Source organism: Anomaloglossus baeobatrachus, chromosome 5 (assembly GCF_048569485.1).
Source record: "Anomaloglossus baeobatrachus isolate aAnoBae1 chromosome 5, aAnoBae1.hap1, whole genome shotgun sequence".
NCBI classification, from domain to species: Eukaryota; Metazoa; Chordata; class Amphibia; order Anura; family Aromobatidae; genus Anomaloglossus; species Anomaloglossus baeobatrachus.
The window spans coordinates 438,603,127-438,629,600 of NC_134357.1; the positions used below are offsets into that span (position 1 = coordinate 438,603,127).

Sequence of the window (26,474 nt, forward strand, 5' to 3'; positions counted from 1 at the left end):
CCCGTCCATCCAGCCGTTTATTTTACCGGAGACTTTGCATTCATCATTGGCTGAGTGAGTACCACCGTGCCGTGCGGCACAGCGCTGCCCCCGCGACCCTGCACCTCACCAGGCCCCGTAGCCCGCCTGCCATCCCTCCCTCACCGGGCCCCGGGACAACCAACCCCCCTATCCACGGAGGGGAGAAACAACATCCAAGCTGCTCCCTGTCATCGCTCCCGGGATCCCCGTCCAGAGCAGCGGTGGTGTCACAACCTCACCACAACCGTGGGTGGCGTCACGGACAATATCCCTAAACCAAACTACCCCCTTTCACTCACGGGCAAGGAGCGCCGCTCGAGTCCCCGGGATCCGGCCCACCGCTCGAGCCACCGAGCAGCAGCAGCCGGACCCGAGCAGTGGGTGAGCGCAGCGTCCCCTCCTCTGCCCGCGACATTCCCATGTTGGACATTACTGGCATAGCCATAGGCTAAGCATCTATCCCCCATGTGCACTATCAGGAATAGAGTGGTGTCTGCGCTGGGGTGGCTCTCTCCATTCATTTCTCTATAAGGTACAGAATTTTTGACAGATTTAGATTAGAAAAACAGGATGATGTGAAAGGACAAACATTAAAGGGTGGCTTTACACGATGCGACATCGCTAACGATATATCGTCGGGGTCACGTCGTTAGTGATGCACATTCGGTAGCGACATCGCAGCGTGTGACACCAATGGGCGACGATCAACGATCGCAAAATCATTCAAAAACGGTGATCGTTGACACGTCGCTCCTTTCCTTAATATCATTGCTGCCACAAGTATGATGTTGTTCGTCGTTCCTGTGGCATCACACATCGCTATGTGTGACACCGCAGGAACGACGAACATCTCCTTACCTGCGTCCACCTGCAATGCGGAAGGAAGGAGGTGGGCGGGATGTTACGTCCCGCTCATCTCCGCCTCTCCGCTTCTATTGGCCGGCCGCTTAGTGACGCCGCAGTGACGTCGCTATGACGCCGAATGCACCTCCCCCTTGAAGGAGGGATTGTTCGCCGGTCACAGCGACGTCGCTGACAAGGTATGTGCATGTGACGCTGCCGTAGCGATAATGTTCGCTACGGCAGCGAGCACCAAATGTCGCATGAACGACGGGGGCGGGTACTATCGCTAGCGATGTCTCAGCGTGTAAAGCACCCTTTAGTCTATTCCTTATAGATGTCTTAGCATATTGATAAGATACACCCGATAACATTGTACTGCCAGAACCACCATCCAGATGAATTACATATGAGGGATGGCACTACACCTGATACCCTACGTGCGCAGTGATGTAGACCTGTAATAGCTGCCAGTATTACCGCCCAGAAAATAAACAGATTCTGATGTACAAAACATGGCTGATTAACCCATGAATAAATGTTGTATATACACAAGCTGTGCCCGTCTGTTCCACCAGTAGAAGGGTGTGATCTAATGACTGCAGAGCATTACAAGCAGCTGGACAATACCACTTAGATGATAAAGCAAACGTTGTCATGCTAGGTATGGGGAAGTACCAAGCAAAAGGTGAAGGGAAGGGAAACCCTATGTCTAGGGAAAAGGAAGATGGTGAACCCCGACCGAACCTACTGCTGGTCCATGGGGTCCCTCACTGGGTGGAAGGCGAGCTCCTGCTGGGTCCAAAAGGGAAAAAGAGATGAATCCAGCAGGAAAGCTACCCATACCAAAGAATACTGACAGCAGGAACAATGGAAGGTCAGGGATATTCTGCGCAGCCAGATACTGTGACCTTCTATGACCAGACACCACATGACTGTCTATCACCCGTGCCACACCGGTGATAGTCGTCCTGCGCTTGTTTAGCCCCTTTTACATGGGGCAGTGATTGGCACTGTATGTGCCCAAACAATCATTTATATAGAATATAGAGTATATACAAATACGACCCATGTAAGAGACTCTTAAAAGGGATATTCCAATTTTTAGAATTTAGGTTAATCCTAAGCGCTTGGACTCTTTCCGATTTTGAAAATGCGCTCTGCATAGAGCCATCTGAATGGAGCCATGGCATTCACACCACTACTTTATTCATTCTGTATGGGGCTGCTGGAAAAAGCCAAGCTCTGTATATGGCTATACAGTTGTGATGTGCATGTTCGCCCACCGCTCCATTTTGACAGTGAATTTTAGCTCTCCATTCTCTATTGGTGTGAGACCCTGCTTTCGGGGTAACTGCCTTCAAAGCCCCACCCATAGCCAAGTTATCACCGATCTTAAGGATAAGTGATAACTTTTACAGATAAGAATAACTCTTTAATGGTTTTCATTTCTGAGCTGAATATTTTTTTTTGTTTTATTGTTGAATGATGAGACAACTCCTTTAAAAATTGACATTGTGGCCACCAGCAGTCACCACTAGAGGGAGCTCAGGCGCTTACTGATAATACAGTATGCAAAAATTCGTAAGCTCCCCCTAGTGGTGAATACAGATCACCAGAATGTTATGGTTTATACTGGGAGACAGTAGATCTGTATCAAAAAAGTAAAGATGACGCGGCCATAAAAATATATTAAAAAATGGAATAGTCTAGTGGTAATAGGTGGACATTAACCTTTTGTTTGTCTGACATCGTCCACTTCTGGCCCTGCTATAATAATATTAAAATATAAAATACTCAGCATCAATGGCAACACATGCTTCTAATCACACAAGTACATTTTCCAACATGCAACAAAATCTCCACCTTACATATATGATCCTTCATTTGCTGAATAGGGAAGGATTATTTTTCACCACTTGGCACGATCTCTGAGGTATACAGAGGTATAGTGATATGTGAATGCTTTACTATAAAAGTATTGGCCCAGACCATGTAACCTATGAGTTGTATGAGATTTACAGAATTATTTTCTACGAGATACAGCGCCACTATTGTCTATTGGCTATGTGCGGTACTGCAGCTCACTTCCATTTAATGACATTGTAGTGCCATACAAATGAGTGACACTTTTTCTGATGCAGAACGGCCATTGCTTGCTAGGGAGTAAGCAGGAACAAGTATTCACTGCTCCTCCAGCACTGCCAAAGGAAAAATAAAGTATTGCATGGCACCCATTGAGCTCAATAAGCTCTCTATGTAATACATGGACATGCTGGGTCCTCCAGGCTGAGAAACGCACTTTATAGCTGCTCACTGATGTTCTGGTTGAATAGTATTTGATGGTAGGCTTTGTCACTAAGGAGTTCATTGTATTCGTTTGACACTGAGCAGTGACTTAAAAGGGTTTTCCATTTTGATATTTGTCTTAAAATATTTACAATAGGTAAAAATAAAAAAAAGTTGCAATACTGTCATGGCCATCTCTCTGTTACTAGAGACTTGTGATAGCATCTGGGCCAGAGTCACTCTTTGCCATCTGAACTCCTCACATTAATCGAATTCCCTTTCCTTTGGTGCTGAAAGGGTTAATGTCAGTTTTGCTTTCCAGCAGCTTCTGATTCCTGGCCTCAGGTGCTTCCGGTTGGTGACCACTCCTTTCCCCAGATATATGGTCACATCTCCCAGTAGAGGGCACCAGTTATTCTGAATTCATTGTGAAGCTTGGTCTCAAGGTGGAAGGATCTGCTGAGCCCTTATTGCAGTGAAGCAGTGTATTCTGCAGTCCTGGTGTCTGACTGCAGCCATGAAGCTGGGCTTTATCCTTTGTTGTTTTCCCTGTCTGTTGTGCCTTCCCTTCTTATTGTATTAGTGCAGCGATGGGACTAGTGATCCTTACCTACCAACTCACTACCCAGGGTTATTGCCGGTTCTTTCAGGGCTTCAGGTATCTTGCATGGCGACAGGTGCTGAACCTGAATAGGGACTGGCAGGTTGCAGCTCAGGTGAGTACAGGAGATGTCCCATCATCCCCTTCCCTAGCACCAGCGCCCACTGTTGTTAAAGTGTCCCCAGTGTACCCTTTGTTTGTTGTGGTGAAACCCATGTTTGTTGTGTGTCTCACCCCTTGTCGGTGAAGCACCCACGGGCCAAGGGCTTAAATATACTCGTCGCCGCACCGGTGATGTTGGGTCTGGGGATGTCACGGGTGGCCCTGCCTGGCTTCAAGGCCCTGAGGTGTACAATAAAAGGGAAGTGGATGATGATGGGATGGTAGGTAGTTTGTCTTGTGACGCCACCTGTGGTACGTGGCCAGGGATTAGCCGCCGCTGCGGGTGATGTCCTCCGTGGCTGATGGTGTCACAGCAAAGATGGTTCTGCTCCGGGGGAGGATGATGAGGGTTGTGGTGGTGGTTGGCGCCGAAGCATGGGACAGAACTTTCCGTGCGTGACAATTACTTACCTCTTCCCACCGCTCCCCTACTGACATTGGCTCCCGCCAGTATCTACTTCTTTGTCATCCTGACAGATTGACATGTGACCGCTATAGCCAATTGCTGACAGACTGGTCACTGCTGCTGCCAGTGATTGGCTGCAGCATTTAAATATTCCTGTTTTGGGAAGTCATCACAACAAGATTGATGGGAATCTGTGAGTATTTTTTCTTTAATTTCTATCAATCTGGGTCTTTTTTTTTTTTTTAATTAAAAAATATTGGACGTGGACAGTGTTTTACAATGGAAATATTTTCATGGTAATTTGCCAAAATATCATGGTAAAACTGTAGCAAAAATATAGCCACCATGATGGATGGGTGGGACTGATTGTTCTATATTACATCTATGGCCAGCTCCAAGGTTCGGACAAAATCCATGCTGCTGGACGGCTGGTTGAGAAAGTCATGGAGAGCTTTTTATCTGCTGGAGTATTTCGCCACGTCTCTTTGATTATATTTAATGACCTGCAGACAAAGACTGTTTATTCTTTCGCTGCCTGGGCGGCAGGGCACTGCCATTCCTTCTGAGACATTCCACCTGCTTGGTGTGAGAGTACAAAGCTCCTCTTATGTGGTGGCCTCTACTCCCGCATTCCTGTGGGGTAACACTGGAGAAGCTATTGCCAACCTCACAGTCGCTGGAGTCACGTGTCTTCTGCAGCCAATAAGTCTTAACCCTTTATTGATGACCTTAAAGGGGTTGTCTGTGAAATAGCGCCACACCTGTCTACGGGTTGCATCTGGTAGTGCAGTCAGCTCCATTAAACCAATACAATCTGAGGATAGGTTTGGTGTGGGTTTTAGAAGATAGCGGCTATGTTTATATTTTAGTTCTTGGATTAAAATGAGCTCCTCAGACACCATGCACTATTTTTATCAGAACAGGAAAATTTATTTTACCTTAAAACCAAGTCTCGTTGAACATCCTGTATCCCAGATATTTAGCCTATTCTGTGCCTTTTATATTCGCTTCACATGAGACTATATCAATGGAATATAAAATCTGTATACTTTATACATATGGTCACTGCCAGATTATAACAATCGCGGTCGCAGAGGGTGCAACTGTGGCGCCCTGGACTAGCCAGGTCATCACAGGTACTGCAACAACACACCCCACCCCGAGATAGGCACATCAGTCAGACACAAATCCTTGTTGCCTCCCTCCAGGGGCTGATGTCCACACCAAGTGGGGTGGAGCTGTGGCGCCCCTGACCTGGTCAGGCACCACTGAGTACTGCACCCATGCTGGGGACAGTACAACACAGGTAATCCAGAAGGCTGACCGGGGTGTGGTACACAGGCGCATAGTGATCAGGTCTCACACATGTACCTATGAGAGGACCCCTGGGGATTCCAGGAGGGGGAAAAGCCTTCACCTCCACTGGAATAGTGGAGGGGGCCAAAAGCCTCCATCTCCTCTCAAGGGGTGTGGTAAGAGAGTCTGGTTGCTAGGTGGCGTAGGCAAGAACAGGAGAGGAGGGGCAGTGAGCCAGGCAGTGCAGAGTCCAGGGAGCTCGAGTGAGGAGCAGATCCCGTGGGCTGCTGTAGTCTGACAGCGTCCGCGCAGTGGCTACCGACGGGGGAGAACGGTCAACTAGGAGTGCTACCCGAAATCCATCTTCAGCTAGAGAGAGAGCAACGGAGTGGGAAGTAAGGAGACTGCTAGAGAGTACCAGGCCCAAACGGGCGGCAGATCCCGAAGCGGAGATAGATCCAGCTTTCTTTTGCTAAACCTGCCGGTGTGGGGCTCTCAAAGCCCACGCCACAACACCACAAAAGCCGCAGCCACGTAGCCACAGTTAGGGCCCATAGGTCACAGGAGGCAAGCAGCTGGAGTGGCCTGGTCCAGGCGACAAGCAAACGGCAAACGAAGGGGAGAGAGGCTGCAGCATCTTCCCTGGGTGACCCCCATAGGGACTCAAAGTCGGGGTTACCCCAAACCACCAAGGGCTAAGGAAGGCGAGTTAGTAGTCACCCTCACAAGTCAGCCTGAAGGACACCTGGTTCCCACTTGGTTCATCCCAGCTACGCCCGGGTCACTCACCCTGCCATCAACTGTGAGTAAAAACCCTGAAAGACATCCTGCCTGTGTTGAGTCATTCTGCGCCTTGTAGTTCTACGCATCTACACAGGGCCCTGGGGCTTGCCTCACTCTCAGGAGGCTATTCCAACTAACTGCACTCACCATCAGCCCCAGGCGTCCCTTAACCTGCAGTGGCGGTCCCCCACTGACCGCAATACTGAGAGTGGCGTCACGACTACAAAGAAGGTTTCCTACCTGTGACCAGACAGATCCATCTACGTGGAGTCCCTGAAGGTAATGCACCGACACAGCGTTTGCGGGGCTCCACATCTGGCGTCACGAACAGGATAAGGACTAGACCTGTTGAGACAGGTGACCATGTGCCTGGGCGGTCCGCTTGAAAAATTGGAAGCGCCGCCATATTGCCACCATGAAAAGCGCGCTGAAAAACAACAGCAGCCCGCGCTGGAAGAAGTTACCGCCCACGAAGAGGTGTGGCTACCCAGAGATCCCCTGCAGAGTTCTGACCTCGCTTGTGAAGAGAGCGGAAGCGTCCGGAGACGGCGGGAAGGAAAGGGAGCCACAAGCCTGCTGCTGCAGAGAGAAGAAATGGCCGCCGCAGCGACACCCCGCCTGGCCCGCAAAGGTCCGACTGCCACGGCGATACTCATCCGTGCCGCAGGTGTGACGCTGACCCAGGCTGCCACCCTGCTGAGCCCAGTCCGCCAAGACCCCACCGCAGCAGCGACGCTCGTCCGAGCCGCAAGTGAGATGCTGAACCAGGCCGCAGCCCCGCCAGGTGCGGCCCGTCAAGCCCCGATCACTGCAGCGACGCCCAGCTCCACCTGCACGGACCCCATTGAGGATGCGACGCCAATTCAGACCGCGGCTGCAATGCCCAGTCCAGCCCGCCAAGAACTGGCCGCAACAGCGACGCAGATCCAGGCCGCCGCCACGCCAGGCTCGGCCCGCACAGACCAGGCCGCCGCCATGCCAGGCGCGGCCCGCCAAGACCAGGCCGCCGCAGCGATGCCCTGCGCGGCCCGCCAAGAAAAGACTACATCACCATTTATCCCGGCCTGCAGGGCCAGAGCAGACACCGCTCCCCAGTCTAAGGAAGTCCCTACTAGGAAATCCCTGGTAGGTGAGGACCCCGCATACTGGCAGCTGAAGGCTGACCTGGAGGCCAAGTTCCCACAGGAGATGGTGGACCAGTACATGCTCCCTCCGCACACCCCTAAGGCAACCCCTGCGGCAACCACGCCGAAGAGTCCACCGCCTGGGCCAGCTGAGGAACACTCATCCCCAGCGCTGCCACGACCAGAGTGCAGCGAAGAACTAAGGGGGAGAGGAGGGCAAGAAGCTGAGGAGTTGCCCCCGGAGCCAGCAGCAGTGCTAGTCCCAGAGCCGGAGATGCTGCCATATTCCCGCTGGGACGAGGAAGACCTGACACCTCCTGTTGAAGAAGACCTGCCCAACCGCCCCACCTGGGAGCTTGTAAGCTGTACTTCGCAGAATCCAGCCCGCAAGACACGGCGCCGAGGCGGTAGTACAAAGTATCCTCCAACATCACAATCTCCTGAGCAGAAAGACGAAGTCACCGCAAGAGACCTAGAGGAGAAACGGTTCCTGAGAAGGTTCAAACCCCAGATCAGAGGACCCCTGCGTCGAGGAATTGTCGAAGATTTCAGCCTCAAATCAGGATACGGCTTTATAGTATCACCTGGTGTGAAGGAAGGGATTTTCGTCAATCGAAGGGATGTGAGAGCCCATTTGCCCAGAGGACACCCTGGAAGAAATTTGAAGATAGGAGACTCAGTGGAGTTCACTATGCATCAGGGAGAAAGAGGCTGGTATGCCCTAGATGTTGCACCATGTCCTAGAAGTCCTTGCAGAAGCCCTGCAGTCACAACAGAAGATGAAGACAGAGACACTGAAGAAGAGGAAAGAAAGGATCAAGAAACAGACGATAAAAGCACAGGAAGTAACAGATGCCCCAGCCCTACAGGCCCAAGCCCTGGTAAGGAGGAAACAGGAGCAAAGTTCACATAAAGCAAGAAGAAAGCATGCAGCAAGTTAAAGTTTTGAAAAGTTTGAAGTTTTGCAACGTTTACGTTTAAGTATGTGCCCACATAAACTTGTGTGAGAAAACCATAAACCTTAAGGCTATGAACTGGCTATAGCCACAAACTCTCGCAGTGTAAATAGTTACACCAGAGGCACCACTACCAGAGTCAGCCTGTTTAGGGGCTTGGCTCGTCTGCAACCAGGAGGAGCCCGTCCGTATATAGGGCCTTGGCTCACCTGCGACCAGAGAGCATGCCTGTTTATGGGGCCTGGCTCTCCACCACAAAGAGGGTACCTGGTCAGCACCAACTGTGGGGGCCGCCTCTACATCCTGCCAGAAGTGGCTGAAGGCGCGACTCCACCAGGCCAGGTATACCCTGAAACTACCAGACCAGGAAAGCCGCCTCAAGATCCTGCCAGAAGTGGCTGAAGGCGCGGCCAACGTGAGAGGGTCTGGGTGGTTAACGGACTTGTGGGTGGAGGGTGGTGATGTATGATAGCTGGTGGTCTTAAAATGTTTTACCATGTTTTAATGTTTTATGCATTTTAAAATGTTGTCTTGCAGCCCGAGGACGTGCTGGTGATAACTAAGGGGGAATGTGGCGCCCCTGACCTGGTCAGGCACCACTGAGTACTGCACCCATGCTGGGGACAGTACAACACAGGTAATCCAGAAGGCTGACCGGGGTGTGGTACACAGGCGCATAGTGATCAGGTCTCACACATGTACCTATGAGAGGACCCCTGGGGATTCCAGGAGGGGGAAAAGCCTTCACCTCCACTGGAATAGTGGAGGGGGCCAAAAGCCTCCATCTCCTCTCAAGGGGTGTGGTAAGAGAGTCTGGTTGCTAGGTGGCGTAGGCAAGAACAGGAGAGGAGGGGCAGTGAGCCAGGCAGTGCAGAGTCCAGGGAGCTCGAGTGAGGAGCAGATCCCGTGGGCTGCTGTAGTCTGACAGCGTCCGCGCAGTGGCTACCGACGGGGGAGAACGGTCAACTAGGAGTGCTACCCGAAATCCATCTTCAGCTAGAGAGAGAGCAACGGAGTGGGAAGTAAGGAGACTGCTAGAGAGTACCAGGCCCAAACGGGCGGCAGATCCCGAAGCGGAGATAGATCCAGCTTTCTTTTGCTAAACCTGCCGGTGTGGGGCTCTCAAAGCCCACGCCACAACACCACAAAAGCCGCAGCCACGTAGCCACAGTTAGGGCCCATAGGTCACAGGAGGCAAGCAGCTGGAGTGGCCTGGTCCAGGCGACAAGCAAACGGCAAACGAAGGGGAGAGAGGCTGCAGCATCTTCCCTGGGTGACCCTCATAGGGACTCAAAGTCGGGGTTACCCCAAACCACCAAGGGCTAAGGAAGGCGAGTTAGTAGTCACCCTCACAAGTCAGCCTGAAGGACACCTGGTTCCCACTTGGTTCATCCCAGCTACGCCCGGGTCACTCACCCTGCCATCAACTGTGAGTAAAAACCCTGAAAGACATCCTGCCTGTGTTGAGTCATTCTGCGCCTTGTAGTTCTACGCATCTACACAGGGCCCTGGGGCTTGCCTCACTCTCAGGAGGCTATTCCAACTAACTGCACTCACCATCAGCCCCAGGCGTCCCTTAACCTGCAGTGGCGGTCCCCCACTGACCGCAATACTGAGAGTGGCGTCACGACTACAAAGAAGGTTTCCTACCTGTGACCAGACAGATCCATCTACGTGGAGTCCCTGAAGGTAATGCACCGACACAGCGTTTGCGGGGCTCCACATCTGGCGTCACGAACAGGATAAGGACTAGACCTGTTGAGACAGGTGACCATGTGCCTGGGCGGTCCGCTTGAAAAATTGGAAGCGCCGCCATATTGCCACCATGAAAAGCGCGCTGAAAAACAACAGCAGCCCGCGCTGGAAGAAGTTACCGCCCACGAAGAGGTGTGGCTACCCAGAGATCCCCTGCAGAGTTCTGACCTCGCTTGTGAAGAGAGCGGAAGCGTCCGGAGACGGCGGGAAGGAAAGGGAGCCACAAGCCTGCTGCTGCAGAGAGAAGAAATGGCCGCCGCAGCGACACCCCGCCTGGCCCGCAAAGGTCCGACTGCCACGGCGATACTCATCCGTGCCGCAGGTGTGACGCTGACCCAGGCTGCCACCCTGCTGAGCCCAGTCCGCCAAGACCCCACCGCAGCAGCGACGCTCGTCCGAGCCGCAAGTGAGATGCTGAACCAGGCCGCAGCCCCGCCAGGTGCGGCCCGTCAAGCCCCGATCACTGCAGCGACGCCCAGCTCCACCTGCACGGACCCCATTGAGGATGCGACGCCAATTCAGACCGCGGCTGCAATGCCCAGTCCAGCCCGCCAAGAACTGGCCGCAACAGCGACGCAGATCCAGGCCGCCGCCACGCCAGGCTCGGCCCGCACAGACCAGGCCGCCGCCATGCCAGGCGCGGCCCGCCAAGACCAGGCCGCCGCAGCGATGCCCTGCGCGGCCCGCCAAGAAAAGACTACATCACCATTTATCCCGGCCTGCAGGGCCAGAGCAGACACCGCTCCCCAGTCTAAGGAAGTCCCTACTAGGAAATCCCTGGTAGGTGAGGACCCCGCATACTGGCAGCTGAAGGCTGACCTGGAGGCCAAGTTCCCACAGGAGATGGTGGACCAGTACATGCTCCCTCCGCACACCCCTAAGGCAACCCCTGCGGCAACCACGCCGAAGAGTCCACCGCCTGGGCCAGCTGAGGAACACTCATCCCCAGCGCTGCCACGACCAGAGTGCAGCGAAGAACTAAGGGGGAGAGGAGGGCAAGAAGCTGAGGAGTTGCCCCCGGAGCCAGCAGCAGTGCTAGTCCCAGAGCCGGAGATGCTGCCATATTCCCGCTGGGACGAGGAAGACCTGACACCTCCTGTTGAAGAAGACCTGCCCAACCGCCCCACCTGGGAGCTTGTAAGCTGTACTTCGCAGAATCCAGCCCGCAAGACACGGCGCCGAGGCGGTAGTACAAAGTATCCTCCAACATCACAATCTCCTGAGCAGAAAGACGAAGTCACCGCCAGAGACCTAGAGGAGAAACGGTTCCTGAGAAGGTTCAAACCCCAGATCAGAGGACCCCTGCGTCGAGGAATTGTCGAAGATTTCAGCCTCAAATCAGGATACGGCTTTATAGTATCACCTGGTGTGAAGGAAGGGATTTTCGTCAATCGAAGGGATGTGAGAGCCCATTTGCCCAGAGGACACCCTGGAAGAAATTTGAAGATAGGAGACTCAGTGGAGTTCACTATGCATCAGGGAGAAAGAGGCTGGTATGCCCTAGATGTTGCACCATGTCCTAGAAGTCCTTGCAGAAGCCCTGCAGTCACAACAGAAGATGAAGACAGAGACACTGAAGAAGAGGAAAGAAAGGATCAAGAAACAGACGATAAAAGCACAGGAAGTAACAGATGCCCCAGCCCTACAGGCCCAAGCCCTGGTAAGGAGGAAACAGGAGCAAAGTTCACATAAAGCAAGAAGAAAGCATGCAGCAAGTTAAAGTTTTGAAAAGTTTGAAGTTTTGCAACGTTTACGTTTAAGTATGTGCCCACATAAACTTGTGTGAGAAAACCATAAACCTTAAGGCTATGAACTGGCTATAGCCACAAACTCTCGCAGTGTAAATAGTTACACCAGAGGCACCACTACCAGAGTCAGCCTGTTTAGGGGCTTGGCTCGTCTGCAACCAGGAGGAGCCCGTCCGTATATAGGGCCTTGGCTCACCTGCGACCAGAGAGCATGCCTGTTTATGGGGCCTGGCTCTCCACCACAAAGAGGGTACCTGGTCAGCACCAACTGTGGGGGCCGCCTCTACATCCTGCCAGAAGTGGCTGAAGGCGCGACTCCACCAGGCCAGGTATACCCTGAAACTACCAGACCAGGAAAGCCGCCTCAAGATCCTGCCAGAAGTGGCTGAAGGCGCGGCCAACGTGAGAGGGTCTGGGTGGTTAACGGACTTGTGGGTGGAGGGTGGTGATGTATGATAGCTGGTGGTCTTAAAATGTTTTACCATGTTTTAATGTTTTATGCATTTTAAAATGTTGTCTTGCAGCCCGAGGACGTGCTGGTGATAACTAAGGGGGAATGTGGCGCCCCTGACCTGGTCAGGCACCACTGAGTACTGCACCCATGCTGGGGACAGTACAACACAGGTAATCCAGAAGGCTGACCGGGGTGTGGTACACAGGCGCATAGTGATCAGGTCTCACACATGTACCTATGAGAGGACCCCTGGGGATTCCAGGAGGGGGAAAAGCCTTCACCTCCACTGGAATAGTGGAGGGGGCCAAAAGCCTCCATCTCCTCTCAAGGGGTGTGGTAAGAGAGTCTGGTTGCTAGGTGGCGTAGGCAAGAACAGGAGAGGAGGGGCAGTGAGCCAGGCAGTGCAGAGTCCAGGGAGCTCGAGTGAGGAGCAGATCCCGTGGGCTGCTGTAGTCTGACAGCGTCCGCGCAGTGGCTACCGACGGGGGAGAACGGTCAACTAGGAGTGCTACCCGAAATCCATCTTCAGCTAGAGAGAGAGCAACGGAGTGGGAAGTAAGGAGACTGCTAGAGAGTACCAGGCCCAAACGGGCGGCAGATCCCGAAGCGGAGATAGATCCAGCTTTCTTTTGCTAAACCTGCCGGTGTGGGGCTCTCAAAGCCCACGCCACAACACCACAAAAGCCGCAGCCACGTAGCCACAGTTAGGGCCCATAGGTCACAGGAGGCAAGCAGCTGGAGTGGCCTGGTCCAGGCGACAAGCAAACGGCAAACGAAGGGGAGAGAGGCTGCAGCATCTTCCCTGGGTGACCCTCATAGGGACTCAAAGTCGGGGTTACCCCAAACCACCAAGGGCTAAGGAAGGCGAGTTAGTAGTCACCCTCACAAGTCAGCCTGAAGGACACCTGGTTCCCACTTGGTTCATCCCAGCTACGCCCGGGTCACTCACCCTGCCATCAACTGTGAGTAAAAACCCTGAAAGACATCCTGCCTGTGTTGAGTCATTCTGCGCCTTGTAGTTCTACGCATCTACACAGGGCCCTGGGGCTTGCCTCACTCTCAGGAGGCTATTCCAACTAACTGCACTCACCATCAGCCCCAGGCGTCCCTTAACCTGCAGTGGCGGTCCCCCACTGACCGCAATACTGAGAGTGGCGTCACGACTACAAAGAAGGTTTCCTACCTGTGACCAGACAGATCCATCTACGTGGAGTCCCTGAAGGTAATGCACCGACACAGCGTTTGCGGGGCTCCACAGAGCCAGGCGGTTGGCCCCACCCACTGAGGAGTTCACAGTCCTGGAGGCGGGAGAAGGAAGTCAGTTAAGCTCGGGCAGAGCTCGAGTCGAGTGGAGTTCAGATCTGAGTAGGAGTCAGAGAGTGAGGAGTAAAGTGGTAGTAGAGGAGCAGACTGACCGTGTCCGGGTACGTGGCCCAGGCACCAAGAGCAAGGTTGGCAGACGGTGGTGGCCGTCTGCAGGAGAGGCATATCAACTCGGAACCGTAGGACCGGGGAGCGAAGTGAAGCCAGCACAAACCGGCAGGGCCCCCGGACCCCGACCAGGCTTGGAGTCGCCGTTAAACAGGTCAAATCCATTAGTGACCGGAACCCCAGGGGTTTTCAAACAGCCAAGACCCAATTGAAGGCAACCGTCCGAACAGCAAAGGGGAAATACAGCTACCGCCACAGCTAGAATTCCCAGGGCCAGAGCCTGCGGACAAAAGGGCTCCTCCGGCATATATCCACGCCGGGGAGCGGGTTACCGGTGGGAAGCCATCGGGACCGAAGTTACACAAAAGGTGCAGGGAAAGGCAGCCACCACCAACCGTCCGGGAGAAACCACAGCAGCCGGCTGTGGGACCCGTCCATCCAGCCGTTTGTTTTACCAGAGACTCTGCATCTGTTCTTGGCTGAGTGAGTACCACCGTGCCATCCGGCACCGCGATGCCCCCGCGACCCTGCACCTCACCAACCGTGCCCCCCCGCCTCACCTCACCGGGCCCCGGGACAACCAACCCCTACCCACGGAGGGGGAAACAACATCCCAGCTGCTCCCTGCCATCGCTCCCGGTATCCCCGTCACCAGCAGCGGTGGTGCCCCAACCTCACCACAAATCGTGGGTGGCGTCATGGACCAAATCCCCAAACCAAACGACTCCCCTTTCACTCACGGGCGAGGAGCGCCGCTCGAGTCCCCGGATTCGGCCCACCGCTCGAGCCACCGAGCAGCAGCAGCAGCGCCGGACCCGAGCGTGGTGAGCGCAGCGCCCTCCCCGCCTGCGACACAACCACAACTGGGTCCATGCAGAAAGGGGACCCATGGACACCAACGCCTACCTCATCTGAATGTTCATCCTCAGATCCACATTCAGCTGTAATCTATTGTGTGACAGAAACCCACCACATACCGGCATTGCAAAACATGCTCTTGTAGAACCAGACGCCGGCAGTGTGTATGTTGGCTTCCAATTACGGGAAACACATGGCAGTGACATCATGCACTGCCCGTGTTAGTATGCCAAAATCAGCTGCCGACTTCTGCGCTGGCTATAGAGGACGCTGCCACACATCAAGGGTGTAGAGGAAGGTAAGAATATATATTTTTTTTAATTATATTGGAGAAGAACTGAGGATATCATTACAGGAAGGGGCCCAGGATGGGGGACATTATACCAGGAAGGGGCCCAGGATGGGTGACATTATACCAGGAAAGGGCCCAGGATGGGGAGCATTAAACAAAGAAGGGGCCCAGCATGGAGAACGTTATACGAGGAAGGGGCACAGGATGGGGGACATTATACGAGGAAGGGGCCCAAGATGGGGAGCATTATATCAGGAAGGGGCCCAGGATGGGGGGACATTATACCAGGAAGGGGCTGAGGATGGGGGGACATTATACCAGGAAAGAGGCCAGAATAGGGGAGCTTTATACTAGGAACGGGCCCAGGATGGAGGACATTCTACCAGGAAAGAGCCCAGGATGGGGGAGATTATACCATAAAGGGGCCCAGGATGGGGGACATTATACTAGAAAGAAGCCCAGGATGGGGAGGCATTGTACCAGGAAGGATACATTATACCAAGAAGGGGCCCAAGAAGAGGAGCATTATACCAGGAAAGGGCGCTGCCACACATCAAGGGTGTAGAGGAAGGTAAGAATATATATATTTTTTTAAATATATTGGAGAAAAACTGAGGATATCATTACAGGAAGGGGCCCAGGATGGGGGACATTATACCAGGAAGGGGCCCAGGATGGGGAGCATTAAACCAAGAAGGGGCCCAGCATGGAGAACGTTATACGAGGAAGGGGCACAGGATGGGGGACATTATACGAGGAAGGGGCACAAGATGGGGGACATTATACCAGGAAGGGGCCCAGGATAGGGAGCATTATATCAGGAAGGGGCCCAGGATGGGGGGGACATTATACCAGGAAGGGGCTGAGGATGGGGGACATTATACCAGGAAAGAGGCCAGAATAGGGGAGCTTTATACTAGGAACGGGCCCAGGATGAAGGACATTCTACCAGGAAAGAGCCCAGGATGGGGGAGATTATACCATAAAGGGGCCCAGGATGGGGGACATTATACTAGAAAGAAGCCCAGGATGGGGAGGCATTGTACCAGGAAGGATACATTATACCAAGAAGGGGCCCAAGAAGAGGAGCATTATACCAGGAAAGGGCGCTGCCACACATCAAGGGTGAAGAGGAAGGTAAGAATATATATATTTTTTAATTATATTGGAGAAAAACTGAGGATATCATTACAGGAAGGGGCCCAGGATGGGGGACATTATACCAGGAAGGGGCCCAGGATGGGTGACATTATACCAGGAAGGGGCCCAGGATGGGGAGCATTAAACCAAGAAGGGGCCCAGCATGGAGAACGTTATACGAGAAAGGGGCACAGGATGGGGGACATTATACGAGGAAGGGGCACAAGATGAGGGACATTATACCAGGAAGGGGCCCAGGATGGGGAGCATTATATCAGGAAGGGGCCCAGGATGGGGGGACATTATACCAGGAAGGGGCTGAGGATGGGGGACATTATACCAGGAAAGAGGCCAGAATAGGGGAGCTTTATACTAGGAACGGGCCCAGGATGGAGGACATTCTACCAGGAAAGAGCCCAGGATGGGGGAGATTATACCATACAGGGGCCCAGGATGGGGGACATTATACTAGAAAAAAGCCCAGGATGGGGAGGCATTGTACCAGGAAGGATACATTATACCAAGAAGGGGCCCAAGAAGAGGAGCATTATACCAGGAAAGGGCGCTGCCACACATCAAGGGTGTAGAGGAAGGTAAGAATATATATTTTTGAATTATATTGGAGAAAAACTGAGGATATCATTACAGGAAGGGGCCCAGGATGGGGGACATTATACCAGGAAGGGGCCCAGGATGGGTGACATTATACCAGGAAGGGGCCCAGGATGGGGAGCATTAAACCAAGAAGGGGCCCAGCATAGAGAACATTATACGAGGAAGGGGCACGTGATGGGGGACATTATACCAGGAAAGGTGCCAGCAAAGGGGTATTATACCAGGAAGGGGCTGAGGATGGTGGATATTATACTAGGGAGGGGCACAGAATGGGGCACATTATACCAGGAAGGGGAGCATTATACCAGGAAGAAGCCCAGCATGGGGGGGGCATTATACCAGGAAGGGGCTGAGGATGGTGGACATTATACCAGGAAGGGGCCCAGGATAGGGGAGCCTTATACTAGGAACGGGCCCAGGATGGAGGACATTATACCAGGAAAGCGCCCAGTATGAGGGAGATTATACCATAAAGGGGCCCAGGATGGCTGACATTATACTAGAAAGGGGCCAAGGATGGGGAGGCATTGTACCAGGAAGGGTACATTATACTAGGAACCAGCTCAAGATGGGGGACACTGTTATATGATGGGGTCCATAATGCAGATTATTAATACTGGAAGGTCCCAGGATGCTGGATATTATTACAGTAAGAGGCCAAAATGGGGGAGATTATTACAGGAAGGAGCTAGGACAGGGGACATTATTATATGGGTGAGGAACAACACATTTCTTTATAATATCTAGAGCACTACAACTGACCACCATGCAGGTTGGGGACCCAGGTCTAAATTTTGCATAGAGGCGCATCGAAGTGTAGTTACGCCACTGGTCACTGATACATGTGGGGAGATCTGTCCAGCCTGATTACATATGTTGCTATCAGTATACATCTCATCAGCAGCAGGAGTAGCCTTTTCGGCCTTCATTAAAGGGTAGTACAGATTTTAAAAAAAATAAAAAAAAAGAAGAACATGTTACAAACAGTGCTACCTCTGTCTCCCAGTTGTATGTGATTTTGCATTTCAACCTCGTGGACTTCAATGGCACTCACATGTAATACATGACATTATTGATAAAGGAAGGTGGTGCTGTTTTTGGAAATATTTTGGAAATATCCCCGACCCATGATATATATCTATGAATATATACACAGTGGCATGAACGGCCACCAAATCCAATGATAACCACCATGCTTATGCATCATTTTGAAGGTCACCCCATCTACCCAGACCACAGGTTCATCTTCGTCTAGGACCATCAAAGTCTGATATGAATGAGTGACCGCCACACAGGTCTGTTACCCATATCCTACAGTCCTGCCGCCATCTGTATCTTACAATACAATCACAATATATCTGCCGACAATACTTATAAATGCACAGCACATGTCACTTACATATCCCTCGCAGACACCTCCAGGTCCCCAGGCCTTGGCGTCCAACGGCAAATTTGGCAAATTGGAAGAGTCTCCGCAGCCCGATATCAGCCAGCAGTCCAACCGCACAGACACCAAACACACAAATAAAATAAAATTTGTATTTTTTCTTTTTTTTTTTCTTCCTTTCTTTTTGACAAACCAGTTGAACAGGTTTAAGTTCCTTCATCCCTGTAGCAGGAACGAGGCAAACCATAGTCAAAGTGGACAAACCGGTCCTGCTGTTTCCCAACAAAGCTGCAGAACTCGTATGGTGCTGGACGCAACAGAGATAGGATTGTATGGGAATCTAGAGGTGGAGGCCTTGTGTAATTCAATCCAGACATTAAACAGCTTTTCCCTCCAGAAATAAAAAATACAAGTCCTTCTGTCGCCCTCTGTCTACTTCTGTTAGTTCCTGGTGACTTCCCATATGGTCCCATTTTACCTTTCACAGTTTGTAACCCAGACCCCCCACTTGCCAGGTATCACGCTCACACCCAATTTTCATTATTAGGACCATGCATAATATCTGCCAGGTAAACAATCCCCTCTATGAAAACTAAAAGAGTCGCCATGTTTTATTTTTTTCATAAATCACATGTGAAAATAAAGTTTGTAATATCTTATCAGAGAAATCTGCTTCCTTTTCCTGATCTTTAATTGTCAAATTTCTCAATTTGCAGGTAAAACATGTCTTCAAGTGAATACAGATTCTTCTACTATTACTGAGATAGAAGGTGACACTTTGTGCTCATAAGGTTCTATGGAGATCTAACTGACTGCTTCCAGCTCCTCTGTCCTGCATATAACTACAAGGCACTGTGCGCACAATGCAGTTTTTGATGTGTTTTTGGTGCAGTTTTAAGTGTAGATTGTGGCCCTAAACTGCATGCATTTCCTTCCCCAGCAAAATCTATCAAAATCCTGACGTTGTGCGCACGTTGCTCCTTTATAGGCTGCTTTCACACCTCCGGTTTCTGCAATGCGGCACAATCCGGCACTTTGCAGGAAAAATCGCAACCGTTTTTTTTTGCTGCCGGTTGCGTTTTTTCTGCATAGACTTTAATTAGTGCCGCAAGGCCTTGCGTTCCATCCGTTTTTTGCCGCATGCGGCAGATTTAGCCGATGTGGCGGCCGGATGGAACGTTGCCTGGCACGTTTTTTCGTGCGGCAAAAAAACCCGCATCGCGCCGCATTCGGCCGATGCGGCGCATTTTTCAATGCATGCCTATGGCGCCCGGATGCGGCAAAAAACGCATCCGGTTTTTGCCACTGCGCATGCTCAGTAGCATGCCGCAAGCGGCAAAAACCGGACGGGCCGCATGGGAAAAACGTATGCAAAGGATGCGGTGTTTTCACCTCATCCGTTGCATAGCTTGCACAGCCGGATTGAGCCGCAGAGCTCAAGCCGGATGTGTGAAAGCAGCCTTAGCCTGCAGTTTTGGGTGCAGAATAAGAAGCAGCATGTCAATTCTTTTTGCATTTTTACTTGCGTTTTTCCATTGAATATAGTGAAAACAAAAATCAAAATCACATGGGCAAAAACGCACCAAAACACATCAAAAAATGCACCAAAAACGCGATAAAAACACAAGCATCTTTCTGCCAGATTTCAGTTTTTTTGCCAGAGGGTGCATTTTGTGCTGAAGAAACAAAACTGCAGTGTGCGCACATAGCCTTACAGCAACAACTGCCATCTCCTATGTCACTAATGGGAAAATGTGTCTTCAATTAAAGGGAACCTGTAACCAGAATATGCCTTCTTAACTAAAACTCGCACCTTGAGCAGTGCCTGTGCCGCATTCTATAATGGTGCACGTTACCCCCTGACCCCCCCTGTAGACCCCACAAATAACTTTTTATAAAATCTCCCACCCTGTATGTTAATTGTCCGGTCCGGTCCAATGGGCGTCCTAATCTACACCTTCTGTACCTTGTGTTCTAGTTATATGGAGGAGGGAGGAGCTGTAGGCGGTTGGTTATAGATCTCCATAGAAACTTATGAGCACAAACTGTCATCTTCTATCTCAGTATTCACGTGAAGAAATGTTTTACCTGCGAATTGAGAAATCTGGTGACAGGTTCCCTTTCATACAGATTTCACCAATGAATTAGTCCAGGAGGAGAAAGAAGCAGATTTCTCTGATTTATGAAGTCAAAATTAGAGTGATCACTCTGTGCAAAGGTATAATATCCTAAATGCCCTTGTATATGTTATCAGGGCACAAAGATACATAGAATACCCATAATCCCTGTGTCAAGTGCCATTATTATAACAATGTATTAGTTTAGTCTGGAGTGCCCCTTTAATGCTTAGCATATAGACAAATCTTAAAGGGTGGATCTACTTTAAAAATCAAATTTTACTTTCTGAGTGTTTACAATACATTTATATTTTAGAATATTCTACCGAAAAGGTAAAGGGTGATCAGCTTAAATGGGTATTCCCATCTCCAAGATCCTATCTCAATATTTACCAAGTGTAATATTAATATTAGCAAATGCCTCCAATTAGAAATATAGTATAGTGGAACCTCGCATAACGAGTAACCCAGTTAGCGGGTATTTCGCTTAACAAGCAAAGCTTTCTGTAAATTTGTAACTCTGTTTACGAGCAAGCTTTGCTGTACGAGCAAAATACTCACCGCATACATTTCCGGTTCCGTACATCCACCGCGCTCTGACCCGCTCTTGCAGTCCACACAAACACACACACACATTATGCTCACTTTACCTTCCGTTCCATCGCCGGCCTCATGGTTCTTGTAGTTCGCCGCTACAGGATGTGTATCGGGTAACCATCGCGACAAGGGAGGAACTTCCGCTGCCAGCTGCTACTCAAAGGCTGCGCGCTGGCCAATCAGAAGAAAGCGGCTCCTGCCTTTGACGTCAGCGCTCTGGCAGCGGACGTTCCGGCATCGGTCACGATGGTTACCAGATACACATCCTGTACCGGCGAACTACAAGAACCGGGAGGCCGGCGATGGAACAGAAGGTAAGGTGAGCATAATATGCGTGTGTGAGTTTGTGTGTGTGTGTGGAATGGGACAATAGGGGAGAAACAAGTTGTGGAACAAATTGTCTGCATTGCAATGATTTCCTAGGGGAAATCTTGCTTTGCTGAACAAGTAACTTAGTTAACAAGCACAGTCCCAGAACGGATTGTTATCGTTAACCAAGGTTCCACTGTATAGGTCTCCTGATTCTCTATATCAGTTACCTCAGGTGTACGGCATTACAGGACCTTAGGTATCCATATATATAGTGACAGGCTGGAGTCACATTGGCGTACTGCATGTGATGCGAAAGCATCAGATGTGATATGCTAATGACCCTCCGCTCAGGATTTTCTTCAAGCATGAACCACGTTATGAAATGTGATCCAATCTTGCAATCGGATCATAGCTGTGGAGGAGAGGGAGGGATTAATCTCTCCATTTCCTCCATTATCAGCCTGTGCTTACATCATGTCATCCAAGTGCAGTCCAATGTTTCACTTGCGCCCATGGGCTTGTATAGGTGCGAGTGATACAGCTCTCGCAGACAATCCCAGCATGATGCAATTTTTTACCTCAGTCCGATTAGAGCTGAGAAAAACTTGCAGATCTAAGCTGCAGCATTGTCCTATATGAGGCAGAGTGCAATGCGAGATTTTCTCGCATTGCACTCGTGCGAGTCATATGCCAGTGTGACTCTACCCTCAGTTAGTTGATAGTGGTCATAACCATGAATACCTAGGGTCCTGCACTGCCCTGCACATGAGGTAAGTGACAGTGAATCAGGAGAACTATACTTCATTTCTAATTGGCGGTATTTGCTATTATTAGACCTAGTGCATGTTAGGATAGGATCTTGGAGAATACCCCTTTAATCTTCAAGATAAATCAACTTATGTTCCTGCAGCATTGCACAATTTCCATTGAAATCAGTGGACCAGCCAATAGGATTCGAACATGCTACGTTCCCCATAGGGAGAGACAGAAAGCCTTTTTTCAGCCGCTCTAGGTGGGACCTTCTTTTGTTTGGCGAGTTTTGTACAGCAGCCTTCATAGAATATATGGCAGCAGGTGACGTTATAGGAGATTAGTCCTGGACCTTGCTGAACATTTTGCACTAGATATTCATCCGGTGCATTGTGATTGTAGAGAAATAATTGGAACTATTATGGGATTTCCTTTAACAATGGGTAGTCATATTTTTTTTCTCACCTATACCCCTAACCTCAGGGGTGTTGATTGGCTAGTACGCAAGTCTAGTAGCCTCAGGGACGATATGAGATTGAATATAATGAGATTAGAGTGCGGCGAGGATCACAGAAAGGTATACAGAGGCTTGGTCCAATATACCGTGCCAGAACCCACTTACCGAGTGCCAGCTACAACAATGGCATCCACTAATGTGATGTACTTTTGGACCCCCTCGGGCACCAGTGCTAATCCTGCCCCCACTTTAGTTACACCCCTTAAATTATACCATGTGTCTCAGACTGACACCATGAATGTGGGGACAGCCCGGCACCCACACATATTCACACCCTCCTCGCAGGAACCGGTCCGTTATACTCCTTTCATAAAAATGAGAAACATAACAGCTTACAAACTGCACCAACCACATGCCGGGGCCACAGGTTTAGCAGCCATGAAACATAACTTATCTCTGGGTGACAGAGCAAGGACAAATAATACAGGGGGCAAGAAGCTCAAGGGCCCCAAAGCACGATCTATATCTGGACCCCCCAATATTTACATCACTTTTACATCATTGCTCCTTTTATGGGGGCAAAAGGCAATTTGGGAGTCCTAATGCTCCAGAGAGCAACTATAATCCTATAGATGACCCATCTAATCTGTTTTAGTGCATCCTTGTATTCTCCTAAAATAACAATCACAGAGGAGCTTTTCTTAGAACTCCACGTTCTGACATTCCTCTGTTATTCCTCCTAGAAATGTACCTATAAATAGAAAACTAGGTATTATAATGGTACCTACAAGGTCAGCAGCAAAGGGGTGACCGTGAGTTCAGCATGGGGGGGTCAAAACATACCTGAGTGGACCCCAAACAAGATGACGCATGTGTAGAATGATGGCGTCATACCCTGCACATTCACTACACAATAGCCAAGACCAATATTACCGCCATACAGTGACCATAAAACTGTGTATAGCTATATTTGATATTTTAGGTTTCATCTTCTCACTTTTCCCGTTTTACTCATCTGGCCCAGATCACTACGACAACTTCTTCCAGCCGCAAATTCACTACACAATAGCCAAGACCAATATTACCACCATACAATGACCATATAGTGGTAGATACTCATTCTGATAACTGTGTATAGCTATATATGACATTTTAGGTTTCATCTTTACACTTTGCCTGGTTTACTCATCTGACCCAGACCATCATGGCAACATCTTCCAGCTACAACTTGACTCCAGACTTTGTAACAAGAACACATTTCACTTCTCAGATTTCCAGCACCGTCCCCATCTATTCCCAACCTACACAATCTCCATATCCGTCTGATACCCCAAATCTGTACCGGTTTTTGCCTCTGCAGTGATGTGCGGTGGCATAAATACTACAGTATAAAAAAAAAATTGTTCTTATTGTAATGACCCCTTTGTGCCCCCTAAACAGTAATCGTGTATTCATAAAAAGCTATTTTTCCTCAAGTGATTTCTTTTCCACGTCTGATTTAGGGGGTCCAGCATTCTAAATACACATGGAGAAAAACACATGATTTTTCTGCATTGCCTCCTAGTGGTCGTTATTGGTCCTGACGTTCTAATTCATCATTTGTAAAATATGTGAAGTGAAAGTGATTGGAGTGCATTCATAGTAATAATCATATAAATAGATGCATATTTACCCTGTTGCTATGATGAGTAAACCAAGCTAGCAGCAGTCAGTGCAGGTCTGACCGCCTCTGTGGCAGTCAGATCCCGTCTGTGTGCATTGCTGCACAAGTATTGTCTTGTTTCACGGAGGATGAAATGTTACATTTCAGGCTGAGTGCAATATTCTAGGCACCATACCTCCCAATATAGAAATCCCAAATTGTGGGCCGTTAAAGCTCCCCTCCTGCTCCTCCCCATGTAACACCCACACAATGCCTTCTGTAAGCAACAGTTAGTGCCAACTCACTGGCATATTGACTGGTTTGGTGCCTATTTTAATACTACTCAATAGGGATGAGCGGGCACTACCATGCTTGGGTGCTTGGTACTCGTAACAAGTTTGACGCCCTGGACCCCAGGGGTCACAGGTTACTACACTCACCACACACCCCCCACACTAGAAAGGTACCACCCGTCAACCACAAAGACCTGATTGCCTCCCTCAGAGTCAGACAGGCACACCAGGTGGGTGGAGTTAGGCAGAAAGACACGCCCCCCGAGGAGTCTGCTGGCCTGAGGCAGGAAAACAGAAGACAGACAGTTCAGTTCAGTACAGTAGAGTGGAGAGTAGTGGAGTACGGTTCTGCGCGGGGCCTGGGTTGGAGCCTAGGACCCCCAAACAGTCAGGCAGGCAGACGGCAGTGGCCGCCTGCAGGAGACCGGGAATACGACCGGTGGAACCGTAAGGGACCGGGACAGGGTAGCGGCCCGCCGGAACCAAACCGGGGAGCCAAAAGGATACCGGAGCACCAGGCAGGGTACTCAGACCCCGAACTAGGCTATACGCCACCACCATAGTCGAATTAACTGATTGCGGTCTGGACCTCAGGGGTTCATTCCCACCAAAGTCCCGATTGAAGGCAACAGTCCAACCCGTCCGGATAAGAGCCACCGCCAGAGGCCAGAGATCCAAGGGCCAGCGTCTGCGGGCAAAAGGGGCTCCTACGACACATACACGCCGGGGAGCGGACTACCAGTGCCCAGGCACAGTGGTCACACTACAAACACAGGTGCAGGAGAAAGGCGGACATTGCCAACCCGACTAGGAAGCTGCAGCTGGCTGCGGGCCCCGTTCATCACTCCGTTTGGTTTACCAGTGACTCTGTGTGGTTCAATCATGAGTACACCTGTGCCCTCGGGCACCACACTGCGCCGCACCATAACAATGCGCCCTGCACCCCGACCCTCACCAACCGGGCCTCAACACCTAGCTGCGCCACTACACCACTCCCGGGAGTCCCCGTACCTTCACCGCAGCGGTGGTGTCCACCATCACCACAACCCGTGGGTGGCATCACGAACAATCATCCCAAAACCAAATACCTGCATCCCCGAACGTAGCACTAACCCCCCTTGCAGAGTGACGTGACCCCCGGGTCCGTGAGAGGCTCGAACCACCGCCCGCAGTACGAGCACGGATCCAAGCGGCTCGGCGGTCGCAGCCGAGGCCGCGGGGCGGTACACATCGACTCTTCTGGCGTCACGAGCAGGATCAACCCAGTCTACTTACCAGTAGAAGTGCACCTTGTGGTTCCAGTCAGTGGCGTCCCGCTGAAAATTCTGAAGATTCGCCATCTTGGGCACGAAAGTTTCCCGCTCGAGTCATCTTCCCCGAGCAGTGAAGGCGCGAAAGTGAAGCCCTGCCCCAAAAAAAGAGAGAAGTGCTGTAGAAAAACCAAAGGGGGGGGGCGGGCGAGGAGCTGGCTCCATGTGATCCCGGGGATAAGAAGCAGGGACGCCAGGACTCTGGACCGGTCTTGTTCCTGGAACCCAAGCAAGAAACATGTCCGCCCAGTCCGGCAAGCCCGAGAAGCCCGAAGCTCCGGAGCCCATGCCCGGAACAGCGGCGTGGGTGGAAGCCCAGACGGCGCAGATGAGTCGCTGTCTACAGGCCCAAGTCCAGCTCCTCGTGGAAGGGTGGGTGGCTGAGATGGAGGAGGTAGCTGCGGCCGTGCGTGCACGTGAGGTGGAGTCAGTGTTGGAGGAGCGGGTAGGCGACCCATGTCCCTATGTCCCAGAGGGAACGGCTACTGCTGCGGAGGGGCCCGGTCTGCTCCCGCTCACCCTGCTGCATCCCCCATTGCCCGTACCGGTCGCTGCTTCCCCGCCGATCGGTCCGTTGCCCTGGACACCGGCAGCGGGTTCCACCGTACCTGCCTGCGAGGACAGGCTTGTAGACACGGCCCGCGGTCGGCTGCTTGCCCGGTCGGCACCGATCCCGCTGCCCTGGAAGGTGCCCGTTCCCCGTGAGGAACTGCTGGTCCCGGCAGTGACCACGCCCGAAGAGGCCCCGGAAGTCCACCCGGCCAGAAGAATGATGGACGCTGACCGGAAGGAGGCCCGGAAGGTAAGGCTGGCCGCTCCCAAGCTCCAGGCCTCGGCT

The 26,474-nt window shown here is 51.3% G+C and overlaps 1 protein-coding gene across 2 annotated transcripts in view; it reads right to left on the minus strand.

Annotated features, from left to right (window-relative positions):
• The window catches only part of RBBP8NL (RBBP8 N-terminal like), a 101,589-nt gene extending 83,309 nt beyond the window's left edge, over positions 1 to 18,280 (minus strand). For both annotated transcript variants that reach the window (XM_075347772.1, XM_075347771.1), the window contains exon 1: positions 18,171 to 18,280. The gene's annotated coding sequence lies outside the window, so the exon portion shown is untranslated. The remainder of the gene's footprint in view (positions 1 to 18,170) is intronic.
• Positions 18,281 to 26,474: the final 8,194 nt, after the last annotated feature.